Genomic DNA, 13,227 nt, shown 5'->3' on the forward strand with positions numbered 1-13,227 from the left:
CTCATCAGGAAAGATAGAGACCAATAGCCTTCCATCTCAGGTTAAAGTAAATAGGAAGAACTCATCAGTTTAGGTGGAAAATGGTGCGAAAATTACGCTATCAAGTGTTGAATATTAGTTTCACTTAAAGTTTTATAAATACATGTAACGGATATATTTTGTCCGCGTTTGCCATTTAGGGGGAAATTACAGTAAAAGCATGGATGCGTTTAATTTTAACGTAATGTTGTTTCATGCGTAGCACCAAATGACATCCCTGTTTCAAGATCAATCTATTTTCAGGCTTTCACGTAGTCCTACGTTTTCCTATTTTCCTACTTTTTAGGTCTGTTCCTACTTTTTTCCTACTTTTTTTTTCAAAAACACTCCTTCTATTCCTACTTTTTTTATCTAAAGAAGAAGAAATATGTTAACAAATGTGGTTGGTCTATTTGTAGAATGAATCTTGTTACAAAATATAAGGACGTGTAGTACACTGGTGAGGCTCTAGAGAGCTTTGACATGGTCCTGGTGACCTCTTATGCATGCAGAAATCTATCTTCTGACAGTTTGAGGTGTCTGTTGAATACTGACCTTGATATTGAAGCATAAGAGGTTGCCGGCAGCTATGTACAATGGGGACATCATGAAAATTGACAGACCATAAATATTGTGATTGAAGTTCATTTAAAGTGTCCTGCTGTTTAACTGTGAGTACATGTAAGAAATTGTGGGGTACGTTTGTTCATATGTTCTTACAATTTATCATCAGATTCCTACTTTTCTCCTACTTTTTATATCAAAGGCTCCTACTTTTCTCCTAGTTTTTAATCTAGGTCACATGAAAGCCTGTAGATTCTTCTTACATCGAATAATAATCGGGCACAAGTTACGTTAATCGCACATCATTGACTGATCATGGCAATTCTCCGGACTAAAGAAAACAAACCGCATAAAAGTGATACTGGTGTCACCTTTTCATAATTATTAGTGTTGTACAAGTATTTGAAAGTTTTGTTTTGACGAAAAGTGCACAATTTACGAACATTTACTTAGAATATGAACCGCATGATTTACTGCGCATCCTTTAAACTACCCATATAGCGTAATGTTTTGTGTTAAATGTTACGAATTGAGATAACTGTTAAATAAGTTTGTGATTACGCCTCACGCCTTACGAAAGATTAGATGATGAATACAGCATTTATCTTCTGCGTTTTCGTAGCTCTGATATGTTTTGGTAAGTACGATTCTTAGTTTACTTTTTTATAAGATTTTTTTTTGTCATTCCTATAAGTTTTGTTTTCGTTCTGAAAACACGAAATGTTTGTTTATTTGATTTGGGTTACAAAAGTGTTGGTTAAACTAAGCAGTGTTATTGGATTCTAAGCTAGTCTGCAAGTAACTGCCGAATCCTCAACAGATGGAAGAAGACCGAATTCGGACAAATCATTGGAGCCCCATCAATACATTTGTGCTCTCTCTATGGAATTAAACTGGCGGGCTAACATAAAGGATGGCTCTCCCGTCTAAACTAAGCGGATAGGCTAACATAAAGGGTGCTAATTAAGATATGCGCACGTCCTACTATACTAAACTAAGCGAACGAGCTTAAATGAAGGATAGAAGTAAGTAAATTTAAGGGGTTTTGATGTTCAATTAATCATTTGAGTCATTTTCACCACGTGATATTAATGTATTGTGTAATTTGGACCATATTTTTATTTTTTCCGACTTCTATATACAGCTGTCAGAAAAACATTTCAATATTTACATTCACCATATATTTTCTATGGAAAGAAAAAAAGGTGTTTATTTTCGTATAAACATTAATTAGTAATAATATCAAAAAACGGCCCTTTCTGCGAGGTTGCACGCGCAACCTGACGTCTTTCACATGGAACATTAACGTTCGAAAACCTGAAGCCAAAATTTCAAAAAAGAACATTAAATTAAAGCTTATGCTGTTTTTTATGGTAAAAATCGAATTTGAATTGTCACGATGTACGAGATTTCACTGGATATTGTAAATAAAAACAAGGAGCTGTATTTTCATCGGACGGCAAATTACAATTGAATGTGGGTAGGTCTTTTTGGCTGTTCTAAGTAGATGTGCTCGCATTTATTTTGATTTCCAGATACTCATGAAAAGCAACCACTACCACATATGTTTGTAGCATGCTAACTTTGAAAATGTAAATATAAGGACTGAATGCTACCTTTTTGTGCGTTTATACGGGAATAAACAACAATGGGACTTTTTGCAAATGATCCATCAGTCAACAGTTGTATTCTTTTTTCTTAAAAGTTATAATTAGAATCCCAAACTAAAAATAGTTGATGGTCTTGTCTGAAATCTTTCATAAAACTATCTTCACCTTCCTGTTTTCCTCCCCTGTCATATGATGATAGAATTATTAAAGATATGACTGACAAAGATGCTAACTTGCTGAACGATTTTTGTTGGTCAAACACGTGCAGATGTCAGCACGTTGTTGATCACGACATCATAGTTAGTATCACCATTTCCACATTTCCGCAGATGAAGTAATATCTTTCTTACAATCTCTCCAACTATGTAAAGCCGTTGGTCCTGATGGTATTATCAACCGTATCCTTCTTGAGCTTTCTTTTGAACTATATCCCATTTTTGCACTCCTACATTTAATGTTATTTTACATTATAATACAACCCTATTAGAAACCAACGGAGGAATGTTTAATGCTGTACAGTGTTACATTTTTGAATCCAAACGATTTTGGTCTACAAGAAGTGCACATATAAGAAATAGCTTAGTGAAAAATAGCTTACCAACTCCCGGAATCTGAATCAAGTGATAGTAACAGCAATAATGTAATTGCTACTAGTTTTGTTGTTGAATTAGCAATATCCTTTAGTAAATGCTTATTATTTTTCAATTCATTGGAAGTATTGCTATGCCATGGACTATGCATACACAGTGTTGTAACAGACACGAAGTGGACTGTGAACACCTAAGACGATCAATATTTTAAGGGGGACATCTCAATATTTAAATCATATTATGCGCAGACGAAAATGCATGCCTATAATAGCGAAAAGGTCTGTCTTATTATTCCCTGACAAAGGCGAAGGAATATTGTTTTGGCGTTGTCCGCCCGGATGTTCGTCCGTCCGTGCCTCTGTGTGTCTAGCCTGGCTCCCTGGCTGCATGGTTATTTTTTTATATAAATACTGCAGGCAAAATAAGAAATTTTAAGCCTCTAAAATAGCACATTTTATCTGATGGCTGAACCATACATGTTCGGAGCCAGGGGCAATAAAAAATGTCAAATGTCTTAATGACCTAGATATTCACCCCCACCCCCATTTTAAAGTTAATCTACAATTGATAAAGGCAAATATTCTGACCCAGTTTCATAAGATCTAGCAGAAAATATTGCCTCTATAGTGTGTTAAGAATGTTTTATTTTCTATGATACAGCCTCGTGACCCCGATTTTAATCCCAGGTAATCCAGTTTTATAAAGTCAAATATTCTAACCAGGTTTCATAAAAATTGAAAGTAAATCATGGCCTCTAGTGTGTTAACGATATTTTTCCATAACTTTATCTAATTGTTTTATTTTTTTTGCCCTAGGTAATTTAGTTTCAAAATGTTCAAACTTGATGTAGATTTTATAAAGACAACTATTGTGACAAGGTCTTATATATAGATCCAGTAGAAGAAAATGGAGTCTAGAGTGTTAACAAGATTGTTTATGCTTTGACCTAGTCACGTAATGACTCAGTTCATAGAAGATGGACGACGACGGACGACACGGTGCTACCACAATAGCTCATTTTGAGATCGAATATACTTAAATCTTACTAGGTGCGCCACTTCAAATGTTGAATAACATGCCCCACGCAATTTTATGACGGTCGTTCAATACTTTTTGCGACGGTCGTTCAATACTTTCAGTGATATGTGTATTACAAAGTATCTCTGACGGACAGACGGACGGACGAACAGATGGAGCCAATCTACATCCCCTACCGCGTAGTGGTGGCATAATAAGCCAGGCATATCACTGTTCACGCATTTTTCCTACACACATAATATAAAAATATTGAAAATATCGATCGTTGTAATTGTTCACACTCTACTTTGTCCTAAGTAGAGAGAGCACAACCTTAATCTTATTAACCTTTCTGTCCAATCCTTAATCATGCTGTGAAAATAATTCAAAATAAAATTTTAACCATATCATCTATGAATCGCTAGCGCTTTCTCAGATACCAAGTCACAGTGTAAAAAATGTGTTTTATACCCGTATAAACGCACAAAAAAACAACAACATTTATTTCTTAATTAAACCTGTAAAAGGCTCAGTGAACAAAAGATTCACATTGAAATTTTTCTATGAAAAGGAGAGAAAGAAATCATAGTAATATCAAAAAGTACATCTTAATTATTCGAACCTGGTAAAACCAAATATTTCCTTTAAAATAATGTCCATTTTGTGCCTTTCAGTGGTTTGTTAAACTATTACGGTAGTTTTACATGTATATCCTAATATTGTCACTGTTTCAAACAATGGGTACCATTTTGTTAACCGTGTAACATTGCGATAGTAACATCAAATGTATATAGTATTTACAGTTTCAGCACAGGAATATAAATACTGCAACAACGGTCAAGACTGTTTGGATGTTAAATGTTCTGACGAAACAAACGCGACTTTTTGCCACTCACGAGTGCCACTGCCACGAATATATTGAGTGCTACTTTAACTCTCAATGTAAACACTGCGGTGTTACAAACTATAGCTGCGATAAAGGCCGTTACCACGGTCCTGACTGTACACATGATAGGAAGTAAAATGGTGAGTGCAAGTTTACAAGTCTAGTTGGACATTATGGCGATTAAAAGTCAACGAAAAGTTATTAATCTAGATTAAATACAATAATGGAATACTACTCTTATTCTCAAAATTTTAAGTGTACATGAAACAAGCAAAATATCACTTAGAGTTATATTTTTATGCTTTTAGCCTATTCTTATTGTGTATAATTGTCAATTTATTAAAACATCATTTACTAGTCCCCATTTTGCGGAACGGTGTCTGTACCCAAAGGACTGAATCTTTCATTGAGCTGTATTTCAGGCGGTCAATAGTTTTACCCGTCTTGAATAACTAGTGGGTAGATATCCAAAGTATTCTTTGCTGCTGGTCCTGGACAATCGCCAAGTAACTTAGATCTTTCTCTAAACACTACCCATACCCATTCTCTTAATTTTTATTCAGTTACAGAAGTAACATTCACACGTTGAATATTATGAGATATGGGTCATTTAATATTGCAGCAACGTTCCTCTTAATGTCATGCCAGAACATATGAAGGTTGATTTGCAGCATACCTTTACTGTTTAGGACGACCGCTCTAACGTTCACTTCTAGTCAATAAAAGTATCACGTTACAAGCTTAACAAAACATTAAATATGCGCTTTCTTTTAGTGGGTCCACATCTGTTTCACTTTACTCATATAAAAATAAAAAACCAACAACAACATATTTTAGGTATAACGGTCGATTTTTACAGCATTTGAATTAACGTGTCAAGTGTCTACACTATCATTAACTCCAAACAATAAATATTATTTTAGAAGAATAAACTTTATTATCTCCAACTTTTAAATCATCTGTGACTTTCTTTCTTTTCAGATAGTGCAAAGACTTAAAACGTGCGGAAACTGAAACTGAAAATCTAATTTGATTCAATGCCAATTTTTATACAACGACATATTCAATGGCGTTGTACATTTAATTAAACATGATGGAATGTGAAAAAACTCACAAAAATTTAAAAACTAACACCTGCTGTTATCGCATTTAAAACAGTTATCAAACAATTTAAAACATTGCCATAACGTCTCTAAAATACAGTGTCTTAAGATTTTGTTTGAATGTATCAAGTGATTCACTTTTGCGTAATGCTAACGGCAGTTCATTCCACAGCTTTGGACCAATAGCACAGAAACTTTTATCATAGAATGTTTTCCGCTTGCTTGTTTAGAACTGTCAAATTTCCTCCTGTTAAGGACAAGTTTTGCACACATGTTTTGAATATATTGCATCATACGCACCTCACCGTTAGCTACACCATACAGTATGACATTGCAGTAATCCAGATGTGAAACAAGTCGAAAGATTTCCTGCGGCCAGAAGTTATACAGACCAGAAATTGTTGATAGTAACTTATGGATGAATAACGTACTTGTTTCGTGTTTTATTATACCATTACGCTTTAATGTAAGAAATATTACTCCATTCTACATGATTTACAAGTAGATATATGAACTATGTATTTCTTAATTCTGAAAGTTATTGTTTTGAGCAAAAATAACTATATTTTCCTTTCATGTATAACATAACTTTTTAGATCAACTGGTCGCATTCCTTGACTATTGAAATACTTTACTAGAGCTTTCACAAATGTGATACATGCCTTCACCTGGGAAATTGAAAAGCAATTAACATAAAAGCCCTTATGCACAACAAGTTATCAATGTTGATCATTGCTGAAAGTTTGAATAAATTATATGAAATAATGAATGAGGAATCAGGTCACAAACATTTCTCTATATATCATATAGAGTGCTAGCTATATTGCAAAAACGGCGTTTCATAAATGCGATAAGCCAATCGCATATCGGTAAAAAGTCAGGTGAAATCACCCAGTCCCCAAGTGCTATACTGCTTGTTGCGTTCCAATGCAGGTAATAATTAGAGACAAAACTAAAATTTCAGTGGCTGCTTTGATTAAATATTTGCGGATGTTCTTTATTCGTTGGTAATTCAACATGGCTGTACGACATTTGCGATTTACATGATCTTTAAAGTTTAAGGGTTCATTAAGAAATGCACCAAGATATCTAATTATGCTTTCACGTTTGATATCATCACCAGCAATGTTAATCGGATTTGTAAAACATTTGTTCAATTGAGGTCTGCTACCAAACATAATAAACTCAATTTTTGAAGTGTTCATTTTCATTTTGTTTCTATTCATCCAGTCATTGATTGTAAGTGCGCACCATCCTAGGTCTCCGACCAGTTGTGATTCTAAATGAAAACTTGATAGAAAGCCATTGATGTTTACCGTAGAAATAAAAAAAGTGCAGAAAGCAAGAAATCTATTCTTTCTTATTTTTTCTATGGCAATAATTCGAAAATAGGAAGTACTTGTTCGAGATTTGGACTGTTTTATGTACAAACGAAACAAACAAAACACTAACTGTCTTTATATCAACAACTGATGCACAGGCGTTCCCAAATGGTGAATTGGGGACGTCAGCAGCAGTTACCACTGCCTCTGTGCTTAGTCCCGAAATATTTTCCTTTTAAAATCATGTTGATAACTGTGATTCATGTGTTTTGATAAAAGCTGCTAACTTTGCTAAAATCGGATTTTTGAAAAATCACTATAATAGTACAATTAAATCAGAGCAAATGAAACGCGAAAAAATAAAAAATCAAAAATCATATATTAGTCTTCGCTGTCGCGGGTGAAGCATACAGAATTTAAGGGGTAACGTAACAGAAGAATGTAAGGATATGTGCTAATTTTATAGTGTGAATGATCAGATAATACGATTGTCAGGACTTTAAGCTTGAAACTCTGTCTTTTAGCAAAATGTAGTGTCGAATAGGCATTTTGAAATACAATTACTGTTTTAATAGACATTTGAAACACAAGAGTTTAAGTTTCTATAACGTTTGCGTTAAGACATATAGTCAGCGATAAGTCAAATACACTTCTCTACAAAACTGTACAAACAACAGTCAGATCCATTAAACTTTGTAAGAAAAGGATTTTCATTTCATTTGCCGCTAGATAACTAGCAAAAGAAAAAAATGTACTTTAAAAACTTTTCAAAGACTGGTTAGTGTAATTCGTTTAAGAACACATAACCATCGACATGTTCCTCAAATAACTAACAGTTCTTCTTTTAGAAACATTCTTTGCGATAGCTTGCACACAAAGCAATGGGCATAAACCGCCACTACATTTGAAATTAGTCTGTTAAAAAATCAGGCCCATGTTTTGTAAAAGCTAGTCAATGGCTCATTTATTATGATACATTCTAATATAAAACAACATGTACATTTTGTTTCAACACGGCAGTAAAGATTGCGTTGACATATTATATGACAATACACATGCGCCGAAAAAGAGTGCTACCATACATAGATTTTGATATGCACTACGCCTCATTCAAACTCATTGTACAATATTTTGTTAACTGTGATTTAAAATTAGATCAGAACAATTCCATTCGCAAATCTGATGATTTAAAAGAATTGATTGTTGATTAGAGAGCAATTCATGGTCGCATTATGCTTCAAGCCTTGAATTTCAACAGATTGGTCAGAGGAATTACACTGACACAATCAGTAACGCGTGTGACAACCTCTATAGTCAACCACAGCAGCAAGACGTCGCCCCATGGACGCGTACTAGTTATGTAGCAGATACCGCGGGATTCTGGCCGACTACTGGTGGAGCGCTGCTATCAGTTCCTGGAAGTTGACAGGCTGCGGTAGATGTTGGCGTTACCGCCGTCCAAGATAATAAGGTAATCACAGGTGTGTTAAATCGAATTGCAGTGGCAAAACATCAATGTTGCTCGTCTGAAAAAAGTTTCTGATGACACGTGCAACGTGAGGTCGCGCGTTGTCATGCTATACTTCAGTGTCTCTGTAAATAAACCTTTACCATATAAAAACATTTTGAACGACGTTCATCGTTTATTGTCATAAATTAAGTACTGTGGAATATGAAATGTAAGGCAAGTATTACGGAATACTTATTCAAATGCTTTTAACCTATGTTTCTGTTCCAGCTGAGAGGTAACCAAAATTTATGATTGGGCATATAATAAGTAAAATTCATTTTATGGAAACTATAGACGAATTTCTAGCGCCGTTGGTTAACCGGATGCTTTGATTTTAATGCACATGCACTCTTGACATCTTGCAAAAACACCGCTCAACAATAAGTAAACATACATAAAACCAATATCATTACATTACGAACTGTATTGTCACAATGAAAGAAAGATTTTATTCACAGAATTTATTGTACAGAATGCCATGATTAAACATACATATGTTTTTTTAATCATATCTAATCTGAGGAGCTGCCTTTATCTTTTGATAATGCCCAAATCTGATAAACTCTGTGTTTCTTGACATTTCTTTTTAAATTTTGATTACTCTACACAGTATTACAGCGAAGATATCTGCGAGCTTAGCTGTTAGCTTATATATACACATATGGAGGATATTAATGTTATTATAAAATTGCAGGATATATATTAGACATACCTGATAATAATCCCAGGACGACAGTGCAGAATTGCAATCATCTCATTGTATGTGTACCCAGCGAAGACATATTGTGCTGTGCCACACGTTTAGTGTTTTAGAAGAACAATATCATAATAATAAAACCAAAACCCTTATTTAACAAGGGAACTCGTTTGAATAGGTTAATCGTCACTGAGGTTCTCGCGTATACGTAATTATTTTTCTTTTTATACAGGCTCAAATCTAGAGCCGGGCACGGGGGAGTGTATCAACCCCCGCGCCCCGAACCACCAAGGCGGCCGCCTGAGAAGTTACCAGTACTCATCAAAATTGCATACAACCATTTTGGCAAAGGAATGATATTTTCTCACAATTCAGACCCAAAATATCACCAGAGGCCACCATTTCATACATATATTTCAAACATTTCTGTGGGAATACCCCCTGACCCCCGAAGAGGAGGGCATTACTCTCTCCCGTACCTCAAATTTTAGACTCGAAAAATGCAGTGGGGTCCACAATTTCGTACCAATATTTAAAAGATTACCGGGAAGAGACCCTGTGCCACTCTCTGGAGGGGGTAAAGCCCTCCCGTACCTCATAATTTGGACTAGAAATGCAGCAGGGGCCACCATGCTATACCTATATTTCAAATATTTTGGGCGGACACGGCCTGACCCACCTAACAGGAGGGATTACACCTTTCCGTACCTATTTGGATCCGGTCCTATATCATACATACACTTCGTATTCTTAAAACGATAACTGATCATCTGACATATTGTACTGAGTTGTAATTTCAAATCTCCTATTGAAGCTTTAGTGAAAATAAATAAGTTCTGAATTTACGGTTCGTTCGTTAGAAACAAAAATGCTTCTAAACCCTTCTGCCACTGGCTTCAGAATAACTCTATTTTTATTAGAGATGGCTGGAAAGTATTTGTCGTGTTTTCGTGTCGGCGGTTTAGATACTGTTTAAGTACAGTAAGACAGTGTTTGTGGTTTTGTCTGAAATACAGTATTATTAAAAAACAGAAGGTAGAGTCAACATTTAAATGAAGAACTGTAGCCACAAAAATAAAAGATGCTGATGTGAAACAGCCATTATAGTTATGGTAACTGAATCGGTTGGTAAATTGATAGAATATATTCAGAAGAAGATCTAGAAAAAATAAAAAGATAAATCATTCGGATAGTGAAATGTTGGCAGCAAAGTCATTCCTATTCTTAACCACGCAAATATGTTACACTACCTAATGATTCAGCCCATTGGCTGTTACATTTCACTCCCCGCGATTTGAAAGCACTAATAAACTTGTAATCAAATAATTCTAAAACGATATGTGCTAAATAAATATACTGACTACTTTTTTATTTTTGATATGTGATTACTAGTTTAGAAGTGCTTTCAAATCGATGGTCTGAATGCTAGCATTTTACGTGGTTAAGAATAGAACCAGCGTTGCTGCCAACTCACCACGCATCTTAATGTTTTGAAAACAAAAAGCTGCAAAGTTCAAAAGAAACTCATAAACAGGTTATTTATCGATGACCTGGTCCAGGCGAAAACAAGTACAAAACAGAGTTGGCCTTTCTAACACTCCAGTCAGTTATATCTCTGACCTTGAAGACAGGTAGATTGGAACCGTGTACCTATTGAAATTTTGATATTGACATCAAAGGTTTTATGACATTGAGTTGTGTATTGTACTGGTTACAAACTGTAGTCCTTACACTGATAGACTGTCAGGCAGTCGCACTGACAGGGTAACAGTAAAAAGCAGACAGCTACCGTAACGAAAGACCGTTGGTGACTTCACACTTCAAACTTCACACTTTATACTTTACACTTCAAACTTCAGCCGCCTTCAGACTTTAAACTTCAAACTTCAGACTTCATACTTTCCTATTATTTGTATATGTGTATATAGCATTATACGAGGGCTGTTCCAAAAATAATGTCATTTGTGTTTTATTTCGCGGAAATCGTGTCATGTGTACACAAAACCACCTCGTGTCGATAGAATGATCACTGAATCGTAACATAGGTAAATATCTCGCTCACACGTTCACTGACCTTAGTACAGTGTATATTGCTTTATAGCGTATTCATTACATTTTACACAAAATGACTGGGAAAAGAGCTGAAAATGTGCTTGAAATTAGGGCCTACATAAAAGGTAGGTCGCTACTCGGCATGAAGCTTGTAGATATTCACCGTGAGGTGTGCGACATTTATGGGGAGGGTCAAATGTCTCACAGGACTATTTGTAGATGGGTAGCTAAATTTAGGACCGGACAGCAGCAACTCAAAGATGCTGCTCACACAGATCGTCCTGCAACAACTACGTCGAAAGGTAACATCGAAAAAATCCTCAATTTAAGGATGCCCGATTCACCGTAAGGCAATTGGCCCGACTGACAAACTTGTCGTTAGCACGAGTTCATGGAATTTTGAAGAAACACCTAAAACTTAGAAAAATAAATGCAAGGTGGATACCCCATTTGTTAACAGATGAACAAAAGAGGTCCCGTGTAACAATGGCAAAAAAACTTCTGAACATGTACCTAAAATACAGCTAAAAGGTTTTTGATAATATAGTTACTGGTAATGAAACCTGGGTTTATTATTTTAAACCAAAGCGGAAGTATTCCAACCGAATTTGGGTCACCAAAAATGAGAGACGCCCAAGTATTGCCAAACGAATATGAACGGTGAAGAAGGTTTTGTATGTATTTTTTTCACTCATAAGGGTCCAATCATTCAAATTCCGGTACCAAAATGCAGTACGGTCATAGGAAAATTCTATAAAAAATGTTGTTCTAAGAAAATTGAAGAACTACTACAAAAGTCGCCGCCCCAAAACAGGACTTAAGTACCTCCGACTTTTGCACGATAATGCACCCGCTCACAAGGCACGTATTGTGACCGAGTTTTTGGAGTCAGAGAAGGTTACCGTCCTTCCACACCCTCCGTTTTCGCCAGACCTGGCCCCCTGCGACTATTTTCTGTTTCCCAAACTTAAATATCATCTGTCTGGTGTCAAGTTTTGGGTTAACTATAATGGTGACAATATCTGAGGTATCTTCCAAGCAGTACACACGATGAAGGTTTCCTAGATATACTTGACTTGCTGTACCCCTAGACTTGCTTCACGTCTTAGACTTGCTTCGCTTCTTAGACGTGCTTCACTTCCTGGACTTGCTTCACGTCTTAGATTTGCTTCGCTTCTTAGACTTGCTTCGCTTCTTAGACTTGCTCCTCTAATTTAAATTGCTCCTCTCACTAGACTTGCTGCGCAACCTGGACTTGCTGCATTTGGAAGACTTACTCCTCCAAATTAGACTTGCTCCTGTTACTGGACTTGCTGCGCAACCTGGACTTGCTGCACTTGGAAGACTTACTCCTCCGAATTGGACTTGCTCCTGTTACGGGACTTGCTGCACAACCTGGACTTGCTGCACTTGGAAGACTTACTCTTCCAAATTGGACTTGCTCCTTTTACTGGACTTGCTGCGCAACCTGGACTTGCTGCACTTGGAAGACTTACTCTTCCAAATTGGACTTGCTCCTTTTACTGGACTTGCTGCGCAACCTGGACTTGCTGCACTTGGAAGACTTACTCTTCCGAATTGGACTTGCTCCTTTTACTGGACTTGCTTCACAACCTGGACTTGCTGCACTTGGAAGACTTACTCTTCCGAATTGGACTTGCTCCTTTTACTGGACTTGCTGCACAACCTGGACTTGCTGCACTTGGAAGACTTACTCTTCCGAATTGGACTTGCTCCTTTTACTGGACTTGCTGCGCAACCTGGACTTGCTGCACTTGGAAGACTTACTCTTCCGAATTGGACTTGCTCCTCTTACTGGACTTGCTGCGCAACCTGGACTTGCTGCACTTGGAAGACT

The 13,227-nt window shown here is 36.3% G+C and overlaps 1 long non-coding RNA gene across 1 annotated transcript; it reads left to right on the forward strand.

Moving 5' to 3' along the window:
• Window positions 1–1,030: 1,030 nt before the first annotated feature.
• Window positions 1,031–6,990, forward strand: LOC123544594 (uncharacterized). The gene is made up of 3 exons (XR_006685129.2): window positions 1,031–1,219; window positions 4,603–4,825; window positions 5,667–6,990. It is a non-coding gene; the product is annotated as an uncharacterized LOC123544594 (long non-coding RNA).
• Window positions 6,991–13,227: the final 6,237 nt, after the last annotated feature.

This window comes from Mercenaria mercenaria, chromosome 1 (genome assembly GCF_021730395.1).
Source record: "Mercenaria mercenaria strain notata chromosome 1, MADL_Memer_1, whole genome shotgun sequence".
Taxonomy (NCBI): domain Eukaryota; kingdom Metazoa; phylum Mollusca; class Bivalvia; order Venerida; family Veneridae; genus Mercenaria; species Mercenaria mercenaria.